Source organism: Leptidea sinapis, chromosome 46, assembly GCF_905404315.1.
Source record: "Leptidea sinapis chromosome 46, ilLepSina1.1, whole genome shotgun sequence".
Lineage (NCBI taxonomy): Eukaryota > Metazoa > Arthropoda > Insecta > Lepidoptera > Pieridae > Leptidea > Leptidea sinapis.
The window spans coordinates 6,356,513-6,369,558 of NC_066310.1; the positions used below are offsets into that span (position 1 = coordinate 6,356,513).

General features: G+C 33.8%; 1 protein-coding gene across 1 annotated transcript in view; it reads right to left on the reverse strand.

Moving 5' to 3' along the window:
- Positions 1-10,082, reverse strand: part of LOC126977822 (sodium channel protein 60E) — a 246,528-nt gene extending 236,446 nt beyond the window's left edge. Inside the window, exon 1 of the mRNA XM_050826433.1 lies at positions 9,892-10,082. The gene's annotated coding sequence lies outside the window, so the exon portion shown is untranslated. The remainder of the gene's footprint in view (positions 1-9,891) is intronic.
- Between the last annotated feature and the right edge of the window lie 2,964 nt (positions 10,083-13,046).

Consider the following 13,046-nt stretch of genomic DNA (forward strand, 5'->3'; position numbering starts at 1 on the left):
CGCGTACCGCCTTATATTTCTAATGGGTCAAAGGAACCCAACCCAAATTTGAGATTTTTCAAACCTTTAAGAATTCATATCTCTGAAAATATTAACATTATCGTGAAAAGTCATTTGTATTTTAATAAAGAAAATAAAAAAAGATTTCCGGTTGTAAAATATCAATTCCTTGCAATTGCTTAAACAATTAATTCGATTTAAACAATATGGCACGGGGTTGCCCCATGGCAACATTGTACACATCAGTTTTCGGTACTCATGCACCAATTCCTCCTGGACTATTAAGCCTAAATTGCTGATGAAAACTGATAATACTAAGGGCTATCTTTATTTTGCAACGCTCATATGACGTTTGTGCGGAAGTCAAAAATATAAAACTTTAAGATATTTCAAGCTTATTGCTTGCGAAAAGGTACGCGAATTAAATTCCTTGATTGTACTTAATAATCTCGGCAACGCTCCTGTGATTCCCCTGGTGTTACAAGAGAGTATGGGCTGCGCTGATCACTGATACCATCAGGTGAACCCTATGCTCGTTTGTCCACCTTTTCTATAAGAAAAAAATATCCGATAGATAAACGTATTTTTTTTATGACAATAAGGAACGAGACGAGCAGGACGTTCAACTGATGGTAATTGATTTTCTGTCCATTACAATGGAATAACTCTGAGCCGCACTACAATAAGATATTAAATTTCACTAGCTACGGCGCCCTTCAGACCGAAACACAGTAATGCTTACACATTACTGCTTCACGGCAGAAATAGGCGCCGTTGTGCAAAGGAGCCTCCGACTGGTAACGTATTACCGTATCTAAACAAAATTGGCTTACAATTATTTAAAACAGATACTCAAAGTTAAATAACCTATTTTTATTGATGTTTTAGGTGGATTTAGCTTCCCCATCCAATTAACTTCATTGCCGATATGATAAAAATATTATCACATACAACTCCCAAACATTTTAATGTAATGGATGATGGAGATAACTAATATGTTGCAGTAAATGGTTTGTGTCGGAAAAAATCCAGTTTTTACCGGTTCATTTGTTGACGTCATAATATTTTATAACCGATACTGACCCATAACCTTATGCTATGGAGCAGGGTTACGATATCAACAAGGATTGTTGACTTATATTCATATTTTTATCTTTTATATTTTAAGCTAGCACTTAAAATGTGACGACTAGATAAATAATGAGAAAAAAACACATGTAAAAATTACAATTGGGTTTTGACTCATTATTATTATTATTTTATTATAAATAAAGATAAAAATATTATGGACACTCATTTTACCAGTGGAAGGCTCCTTTGCACAGGATGCCGGCTAGTTTATGGGTGCAACAACGGCGCCTATTTCTGCCGTGAAGCAGTAATGTCTAAACATTACTGTGTTTCAGTCTGAAGGGCGCCGTAGCTAGTGAAATTACTGGGCAAATGAGACTTTATGTCTCAAGGTGACGAGCGTAATTGTATTGCCGCACAGAATTTTTGTGTTTTTCAAGAATCCTGAACGGCACTACATTGTAATGGGCAGAGCGTATCAATGAACGTCCTGCTCGTCTCGTCTCTTATTTTCATAAAAAAAATGAAAATGAAAATAAAAATCAAACGTAGAAGTACAAAGTTACAGATATTCAAAGAGTAAAGGTCTTACTTATATCTCTATGTCCCTTAACCAATATTTGTATAGAGCTGCTATGACAAAACTAAGATGTAACGGCAAATTTTATTAAGTCTATTTCTGTCTAATCAGAAATAATATTAAAATCCTTATAACTTTTGTGTTATTTGATCAATTGAATTAGTTTTTTAACCGTCATCAAAAAAGGAGGAGGTTCTCAATTCGTCGGTATGTTTTTTTATGTTTGTTACATCAAAAGTTTCGACTGGGTGAACCGATTTTGATAATTCTTTTTTTATTTGAAAGCTAGTACTTACCGTGTGGTCCCCTTGTAATTTGGTCCAGAGCTGACAATGGCATCCATGAGAAAACCATAAAAGTCTTGAATTTTTCATTGTTTAGTTTTTGATTAAATCTAATTTCAAGAACAACAATATTTAGATTTGAGTGTACTAAATACCTTAATAAGATTTTAAGTCTGATTTTTCTAGTACAATTAATAACACCAAAAGAACCCTTCAAACCAAAACACATTAATACTTGCATATTACTTCTTGATGAACGAAAGAGAGGTAGACCTTTAGAAAGTTGGGAGAATGAAATCAAAGAAACTGGAAAAATAAACTGGAAACAAAACGGCTCTAAACAGGAAGACTTGGAAAAATCTGGAGCAGGCTTTCGTTGAGAGATCCTATAAAAATAAAAACCATAATGATAAACTGATATGCTAATTAACATATTCATATTTTAAGATTATAACATCATAATATAACATTATTAAATTTTAAGATTAACTAATAATTATTACTAATATTAGAATTGTGAATTTTATTATACATATTTATTTTTTTTATTTTTTTCAATGCATGTATAAAAGTTATAAATTTGTAAGTTAATAATTTTTTAAGAATGAATAAAAGGCTTTTTTATTTTTATTTTATTTATTACTTCTTGATGGCAGAAAAAAGCGCTGCTGTGGTTTAGCCGGCTTCCTGTGCAGAGAAGCCTCCCGTAGGTAAAAGTGGTAAAAATATGCAGATTTATGCATATTTTTACTGTCTTTTTATTTAATTACTCCTTTTTTAATTAACACGTAAGTCAAAAAATTCAGTGTTCTCGTTCCATCACTTTGAAATATAATGAAAGATGAAGCTGCAAACCTTTGTTGGATACATAAAAGTTTCGTATCACCTTGTTTGTTCAGGATGAACTCCTAAACTACTTTAAAGAGAGCCACTTTTAATGAAATTTTGCACATCACAGTTCAATCCAACTTTTATATTATACTATTACGAATAATTATTATTTCGATTAGTGAGTGACTCAATTTTTTTTATAATTTCAAAGTTTATGTATGAATAGTTCTATTTGATCCAGTTTTACGGTTCTGCTGTGAGATTATTTCATTACAAGAACATGGAATAGCGTAATTATTATTGTTATTTCGTAGTTACTAAAAATATATTTTAAATTTATATATGTATTTATTTAGGTATAGGGAAGCGCGCCGGTCACCAGCTAGTGTATTGACATAAAATTTATGACGTCAAATATTCCTTATAAGGCTGTTTTACATTCGAATTGAGGACACTTAAAGGGCAAGGTTCAACGGTGACGTATCGCTAAAACACTTTGCTTTCTGTGATATACGATATCTGATAAACACTATTTTGTTATTGAAAAGAAAATGTCGAAGTTGAAAGGACCTTTCAGATATGCCTTCCCACGATGTGTGCGAAAGGAGACGAAAGTTCTATGGTAGCTTATATAAATGTAGTAACCACAGCAGTTTGCCGTGTATTATTTGCATAGTGAGTATATTAAAAAAATAAAAATGTCTGCCCAAAGCAACTATTGCACGTGCACGAAGGCGGTGGTAAAAGGTAGATAAATTATAAATGTTATTTTATTGTATTTTTATGAAAAAAAACCGATTAGTTTCTTTCGCCCAGTCTTCTCAGGCCTGAGGCATACTTTTTGGAATTGATGGAAGTTTTTGAGTTTCAATAAGTGATATCATTTATCTTATTTTGAATAAAATGGTTAGGGAATTATTTCGCACGAATTGCTTAATTATCAGCATAAAAGTGCTAGCGTTTATGTGGTTCAATACAATATTCATTTATTGTGCTTTGGACATAAAAATTACAATTTATATTACATAAAAAATTTAACACTTCAGAACTTTTATAATTATTTTAAATTAAAAAGTTTATCCCTCAGAAAAATCAACTTTCATTCATAATTTCAACGACTGTCTTACGAATTTTCGATCAGGTCACGTGTACTGACGCGAGTTTAACATTTTATGCCCATTACAAAAAAAGTGCTTAACGTCGCTAAAGAAATTTTCACTTCAAAAATATTTAATTTTGAATTAGGTGAACGCGGTTCATTGAATGTACCCCGAGTGAATCCAGGAAAATGTCTCATGGAAATAAGCCGTTATCGACAGAAATGCGTGAGCATGCAGGGGATGAGCATTTAATGCATTGTATTTTGGAAAAGAAGGACAAGCAAGCGAACGTGTCACCTGATGTTAAGTGATCACCGCCGCCCATATTCTCCTGCAAGCCAAGAGAAAGCACAGGAGTATTGCCGGCATTTAGGAAAGGTGTTGCGCTTTTTTGAAGTGAAAACTTTTTTAACGGCGTTGAGCACTTTTCTTGGGGAAGGGTATAAAATGTTAAACTGGCGTCACTACACGTGGCTTCATCGAAAATTCCTAAGATAATCGTTGAAATTAAAAAGAAAGAAAAATATTGATTTATAAACGGACACATACAAATAACAAGAATGATATAATTTAAAATATATAAAAGAAATATGGATGAAAGATTTATACTTCTAACTAACGGCTTCGGCTATTTCAACGTAGTAATCATACGGTCATTGGACCAGTGGTTGAATCAATGTCATTGCTAAGCCAAAACATCGCGAGGGCGAGGGATCGAATCTCAGCCGTGAAATATTTTTACAGTTTAATTATTTGGTTTTTAAGCTTTTTCATTAGTTTATTTATTTATTTGTTCAAGTTTTTTCTTCTGCCGGCACTCCCGGAGTGCAATCCGTATTTTTTTAACGTGCCCACGTCGTATCGTCCTGAAATCACACAAGGAAACTCTTTCCACTGTAAACAATGATATTAAAATTGTACGTAATATTAATTAATGTACGTGATATTAATAAAACATTAGAAGATGACCAAACTGCTTTATTATTTACATAATTGTATTTTTGAGTAAAATTTCTATTTAATTCCCCTATACGTGTCTGCCCTTCGATGTTGTGGAATAAACCCCAGTTGGGAACTTTGCAATTTTTTACGTCAGTATTTGATGTTATTCGTGTATAGGTTATGCATAAAAGGATTAATTGGTCAGTCTACATAATGCCTGGACATTTTGAAAAATAACCAATTTGTGAGGGTTATGTGATAATAACTATTGAACTATTAAATAACTGTGTGTTAAATGTCATGTGCAGAGCAACTCGAATTGTCGGGGATTAAGTGCTCTGTGAACGGCTGGATCAATTGGCGTCGCCTAAAGACGTCGCTTCATTGTCTTTCTTCTATCGCATTTATTATGGTGAGTGTTTAGATGAGTTTCACCTGATTCCTGCCGCAGAATTCCACCTTCGCACGACACGCCACAAATTGGGTTATTATCCCCACCATCTGAATTTGTGGCAGTACTCCACAGAGCGGTTTTACTTTGGTACTACAAAGCTATTAAATGAGTTGTCTTGTGCGGTGTTTCCGGGACGATACGACATGGGTACCTTCAAATAAAGTCCGTACACCTTCCTTAAAGACTGGCAACGCTCCTGTGATTCCTCTGCTGTTGCATAAGAATGTGAGTGGCGTGAGCTGTACGCTCGTTTCTCCTCCTTTTCCATAAAAAAAAACATGTATCGGGGCCTGGCCAGGCTCCTTAGGTCTGTGCAACAAATAAATAAAATCAACAGTGCATATATATATCATCAGCACAATACCTGGGCACTGTTATTTTGACGGACAGGAGACCTCAACTTGATCGGTAAAATAAAATATTCCGGATTGTATAAATACTGAATGGGCAAAGTTTCATCGGATGGTAGTGCAGTGCAAATCGCAATTACAAGAAAGCACTAGGTTATGGATTAGTAAAAAATATACAAACTAACAATATTATAATAGATATTAAATAAACTAGTTCTTTGTTGAGGACTTTAAAAAATAATCAAAATTTTATAGCCCAGGTTAGCGACCCTACCTACTAAGCTAGAGATCCCGGGTTCGAATCCCGGTAGGTGCAAACATGTATATGATGTATTTATGTTTGTTTCCGAGTCGTGGACGTTTATATGTATTTATGTATGTTTAAGTATGTATATCGTACTAAATATATATATCGTACTATATATATATACGACCTGTATAGCCGAGTGGTTAGCGATCCTACCTACTAAGCTAGAGGTCCCGGGTTCGAATCCCGGTAGGTGCAAGAATTTATATGATGAATATGGATGTTTGTTTCCGAGTCATGGATGTTTAAATGTATTTATGTATGTTTATATGAATTTATGTATTTTTAAGTAAGTATATTGTATTAAATATATCGTTGTCTTACAAGACAACCCATAACACAGGCTATATATCCTTAACTTGGGGCAAGATAATTTGTGTATAAAGTGTATCCATATCGTTGTCTTGCAACTTATAGCACAAGCTAGGCCTCATTTCGGGCAAGATTATTCGTGTAAAAGTGTGTCAATATTATTATTATTTATATAATACCCGTCTACACTAGGGTATCTCAGTAACATTGTGTATTTAGACATAACTATTTAAAACATATTGAAATGTATATGATACTTCTAGGATTCTTAAATAAAATATTTGAATATAGTGTTTTTTAGTTCTTTATCTGCAATTGTATAAGTGTTATCAAAAAATTATCATATTAACATGCTCTACATAGCAGAACGTGGATAATGCGGGAGTGCTATGATTAAATTTTCATTTATAAGCTATAATCCATCCAAATCATTTCGTGAACATTAAATCAAATGCAATGGTTATTATAATTTTAAGTTACTTGATTTTAATTGAATTGTGTAAATGCTTAATGAATTTCTTTTTAAAGGTTTTTGTCACATAGTATAACATAAATAACTTAATATCTTAGCACTTTGACATTTTATACATGAATTAGATGAATATACAGAGAGCATATGTTTTTAAACTTCTATCATCGCGGAATTTTAATATTGTAATTATTATGACGGGTACTCATGACGTAGGTCTATCTTTAAACGAGCAATTGTTGTATATATATAATCTGAATCTCGGAGACGACTTCGACGATTTTCATAAAATTTTGTGTACAGGGGATTTCGAGGGTGATAAATCGATCTAGGTTTCAATTTAAAAAATATATTTTATTCGTATTTTAATGAGGAACAGCTACAATAACATTAGAATACAAAGGTAAATTTCGCAACTACGTACTAGACTATAATAGCTCAGATAGGATAGTGGGTGATCCGTAAAGCAGAATACCCCGAATCGAATCCAGATGTCATATTAGTTTTTTTATTGTTCAAGTTTTGTACATTCTCAAAAATCCAAGCAAGGCTCGGTCGTCCTGATATTATATTATAAATACCCAAATATCGGCACCAAATTAATAAAATATATATCGTGAGTATCCGTCATAATAATTATAATACAGACAGCAACTGGTGAAACTTTTCGATCTATAAAGAAAAGATAACATTAAAATAAATTTTAATTGACTTATAAGTAAATACGGCGGGGGTGACTGAAGAAATGGTTTTTTAAGACAACTAGAATTGGACACTTAGCTTGCTTAATATACCAAATGTTCGGAGACGTAGAGGCTGTGACATCAACGTACATGAAAATCACTGACGACTCTTTTAAATCAAGAAGAATTTTATTATAATTGTTAATGTAAGTGAATTATTTTCAAGGTCTTGCAATCGCATTCCTGACTCGTGGTCATACCAGTTCGTAACACCAGTCTGTTTACGAGTATTTTTTCCTCGTCCTCACACCACGGGTTTTACTACACCCAGTAATTAATATTAGTGATGTATCAATTCCTTTTATCAGCAGCAAATTTTGTGGACAGATTTGTGGCTCCCCTCCCTTCCACACTGACCTAGTGTATTCAAGACTTTTAGTATGTTTGTCTCTGTTCACATATCCTTTGTCAGCACTCATATACTAAATTACGATGTAAGACCTCTTAGGTAATTTTAAATCATCTTTTGTACAAACTGCTGCTAGAATAAAAAAAATGGGAACTATATAAGAATATTTTTGCGATGCTACTATGTCCCACCTCCTTTCGATCAATTATTTTCAATCCACGGTGATCAGGACAACATCCAATAAGACTTAAATAGTATTTTCTTTGATTAACGTGAGTGTTACACACTTAAATAAAACACTTTTAAAGGATTAAAACGCGTGTGATTGTAACTGTATTTTAACATTAGATTTTCGTAAAAGTTACATTTTTATTATTATTTTCGTTAATCCGACATTTCAAGACCTTTCCAGGTCCCGTTTCCAGGGGGACTGTAGATGAAATGAGTCAAAGATAGTCACTATCTTCGACTTTCTTTTTCTTAGACTCAAGTATCTCTTTTATACATATAAGATGGATAAAACAGGCAAGAGGCTCAAGTGATGAGTATTGGTGGTGCGGTTGCCCATGGACTTCCACCAAACCATGGATCAAGAGATGCGTTGACGCACCGCGCTGCGTAACAGTAAAAGGTGTCGCTTGACATCGTAAGCAAATAAGCCTCCCACAAGTAAGAAGTCCACCCACATTTGAAATTGTTGATGGTGTGCATAGACTTTTCTCCACAGAATAGTAGTCTAAGATGATCTACAGAATAGGTAACGTAGTACTAAAGCAATTCAGACTGAACATTTCTCGAGCTGATTCAGAACTGAAGTAAAAACTTTACACAGGATGCCGGCTAGTTTATGGGCCTTTTTCTGCCGTGAAGCAGTAATGTGTAAGCTTTATTGTGTTTTGGTCTGAAGCGTAGCTTGTAAAGTTACTGGGCAACTGAGTCTTTACGTCATGTGTCTCAAGATGACGAGCGCAATTGTAATGCCGGTCAGAATGTTTGAGGTTTTCAGAAATCCTGAGCGGCACCGCATTGTAATGGGCAGGACATATCCAATTACCATCAGCTGAACATCCTGCTCATCTAGTCCCTTATTGTCAGAAAAAAAGAACTATCTTATATATATTTTCATAATGTTGATATCATGCTTCCATAATTCATTCCAAGACTTATATTTATGTGCAGTGTGTGTTGATACGCATACTCAATAACTCATGTGTTTTTTTATAAAATAACTTTTTTTTAATTACTCGTATTTGATATAGCGTTTTAGTATTTTTATTGCTAAACAAAGGTTGTGTGTAATGTATCACAGCTTAATGTGAAAGATTTCCTTTCCGAAGGCTTTCCACAATTTGTTACCACCGTGTATTGTCCTACCTAAGCCATATAGCGAAGCGCAACTACGAAAATCCTGAAAAACTGTTTATCGTGGGAAACTTAGGAAGACTCATAACATGCGGCAGGTCATCTTTCAGGAAATATGAAGTGAAAGCCAGTCGGAACCATTGAAGACAAGCCGTTCACTTCAGTACAGCAAAGACCACGACATTGACCATTATGAAGTACCAAACGCAGAAGAAGGAAAATTTTGAGAAATAAATGATTATTATGCTGAAAGAAGACTTTATTTAAAAAAAAGATATCCATTGTCAGTTTATGTTGAATACCGGATTGGTGCTTTGTTAATGTGTTTTATATTGTACGTTTAGTTAAGACAAAAGGGAGGTGTCTTTCATTCAAATTTCGCTTGGGAATACATCGGAAATGTTACAATTATTCCCTCTGTACTTTCTGTGTATCAACTCGAAACTATCCCAATATTTTAGTCAAACGTTCTATGTATTAATCGGTATTAGTTGAAAGATTCTGAACTAGACAATCACTGAGCATTTGTAATGGCATGTAAGTTTTATAAATACTATTACAGACTTTTTATATAACTTTAGAAAAATAATTTACGATGACAAAATTTTTTTTGTAATCACCCATTTGGGAGACTCCAAATATTTTTATAGTAAATATTTATTTTAATCAGCTTTAAGACATATCTGTTATTATTTTTATATAGTTAAAAGTATTAATGGTGACAAGTATAAACATACCTTAAAAGTCTATTTTTACAGTATTCACATCACGAGTGTACACAGTCGGTGGGTAAATGGTTCCACATTGTCACTTCTAATCACTGAACCATATATTTGTCACGAGGTAGAGAGCGATGTTCAGCGTACAGCAGGAGGTTAGGCGGCTGTGAGGGTTCAACACTCAGGCATAGCCGATACGCGGGTGGCTTTCGCGGGCTACGAGGCGGACTGCCCGGGTTCCCGCCGCGCAGTGTTGCCACACTCTCGCTACAATTTCCCCAATTTTAAAGCAAAATATTTCTATATAAAAACTTCTGTGTACAATATATATTTAAAAAGATAGATTTTTATATTTTGCATCCTACAAATGGGCAAGAGGCTCATTTAGAAATCAAAACACATATATAGTTAACGTGTTAATCAGTTTAAAATAATTCGGGTGATATTTTGTTTATAAATTTTCAATTTGTTTTATCTTCTTTTATCGAATGTTTCTGTTTTTTTTTTTTAAATTCGCCCATTAATGACATCAAGCCTTGCAAAAAAAAATCATGTGAAACATCTGTACCGTGTTTTATAAATGTTAAACGATGCATGAAAGTATGGTCTATTAGAGTATTAATTATAAACAGAATTAAATTGCACAAAAAAATATAAATTATAAGGGCCGCTAGTGATTTTTACATATTTTTATAACTTTAGAATTACTTACCCTAAATAGTGAGAATTAAATATGAGTTGTTGTTTTAAAAAAATATTGATATAAATTATATGCTAACTTCTCTAACTGGCCGGCATGCATCACAAAAAATTTAATATACAATAAAATTCTTTTTTTTAATGACAATTTGGGACGAGACGAGCAGTACGTACAGCTGAGGGTAATTGATACGCCCTGCCCATTACAATGCAGTGCCGCTAATGATTTATGCAAAATCCAAAAATTCTGAGCGGCACCACAATTGCGCTCGTCACCTTGAGACATAAGATGTTAAGTCTTATTTGCCCAATAATTTCACTAGCTACGGTGCCCTTCAGACAACCCTTCAGAAACAGTAAAAATATACGACGTATTATAAGTTCTACTTTATAGCTAGATAGTATTCGCGGCTTGTTGAACATTCGGTGTCGGGAGGATGGTAAGCTCCGGGGTGGCAACACTGTTCCGCTGCCGCCTCTCGTTGCCCTAAATTCGCGCTCCAGAGGCAACATAATAATTGTCGTCACTGCAGCCACGTTGGCCGTACACTATCGACCCACGTACCTTCGTGAAAGTAAAAACTTAATCAAATACAATGCGGTACAACGTAACGCAATCTCTGGTGTGTACTGACTTTAACTATTGATTATTTTTAATTTACTTGTACAAAGCTCTGGAGGAATCGATGGACGTTGCGAAGCTCTTCGTGTGGTCATTAGTGGTCGATATTTCGATGATATATCAACTTTGATGATTAATTTTTGTTTATTATAAAAACCTGCTGGTATGAAAGTTACTTAAAATTAATTGATCTGTAATTGCTATTTGTTGGTGTTTGTTTTAGTCGAAATACTACGCGTTTTGACGTAAAGAAAATGCTACGGAAAATGTAGAACATTGCTACAATAATTTTCGTAGCACTATTCGTAGCTACTATGTGGGCGTGCTTTCGTGTAGGATAAGTACACAATTTATTTATTCATAAGTATAATGTATAAATATGAACATTTTATTACAGTTCTGTACCGTATTTTAGTTCTTTTGTGAAATATAATTACAATTAATACTATATATTTATAATCAAAATAGCACAATGGTTCCAGATTATATTTTAAAATACGGATAGCTTACGGGCTTAAATTTTGTGTAATTTCTAATATTTCAGAATATATTAATGTAAAAAAAATTATTAAAATTCCGTACTGTATGTTAGATCTTTTATAAAATACAATTATAATTGTAATAGTAACTGCATAAATACCACAATGGTTACAGATTATATTTAAAAAGCGGATACTTATTAAATAGACACTTAAATCACAATGTACTTAGTCGATTCAAATTAGTAATTATATTTTTTAACACACAACATAACTATTGTGTGTCCAATAAGCCTGTTTCGACACAAATCAAATCAAAAGTAAAGCCAATAATTAGGCTAAAATGTTGAGTAATTTATCTCCATTTATTCAAACTTAATAGGAAATTTTATCGGAATGTATATAGTCGATTTAAGTAAGTAGTTATTTTATGCTTTAACAAACCTGTTTTGACGCAAATCAAATCAAAAGTGAAGCCAATAATAAGGTTAAGTGCAGTTTGATTTATCTCGACAATTAAATCAGAATATACTAAGTCAATTCATGAAAGTAATTATTTGTTTTAACACACAACGTAATTATTGTGCCGTGTGTTGTCCAACAAGCCTGTTCCGACGCAAATCAAATCAAAAGTGAAGCCAATAAGTATAACAAAGCATTATGACGGCCTAGCAAAACAACTGCGGTGAAATTCATAATCGGAGTGGCGTGTTGGCGTCGCGTGACGCCTTCTATGTGTGCGTGATATGTTTGTGATTCTTAAAAAACTTATTACACTAAATATTCGGACAGTCAGTGGCGGTGACTTTATACAAAATTAAGGCTTATATTGTAGCTGAGTTAGTTGTGAGAGATTCAATGGCGTATTGATATTTTATCACACTAACCAGTGGGAGGCTCCTCTAGGTTATGGGAACCACAACGGCACCTATATCTGCCATGAAGCAGTAACGTATAAGCATTACTGTGTTTCGGTGTGAAGGGCGCCGTAACTGGGCAAATGAGAGTTGACATCTTGTATCTCAAGTTGACGAGTGCAGTAGTAGTGCCGCTCAGAATTCTTGGGTTTTTCAAGAATCCTGAGTGGCACTGCTTTGTAATGGGTATGGCGTATCAATTACCATCAGCTGAACGTCCTGCTGGTCTCGTCCCTTATGGTCATAAAAAAGCCATACATGTACTTTTAAAAACATACATTCAATGGATTATATGTCAGCAAGGTATTGGAGGACAAAATATCTAATTCAGTGGCAACACTAAGTGAAATCTAAAATATTATTTATAGCAGCTTAAAACTATCTGCATCAAGCAATCTTGAAGGTATTATTAACTGTCACAAGACGCTAGGTAAGGGTCTAGAGTGGTGCCAACTT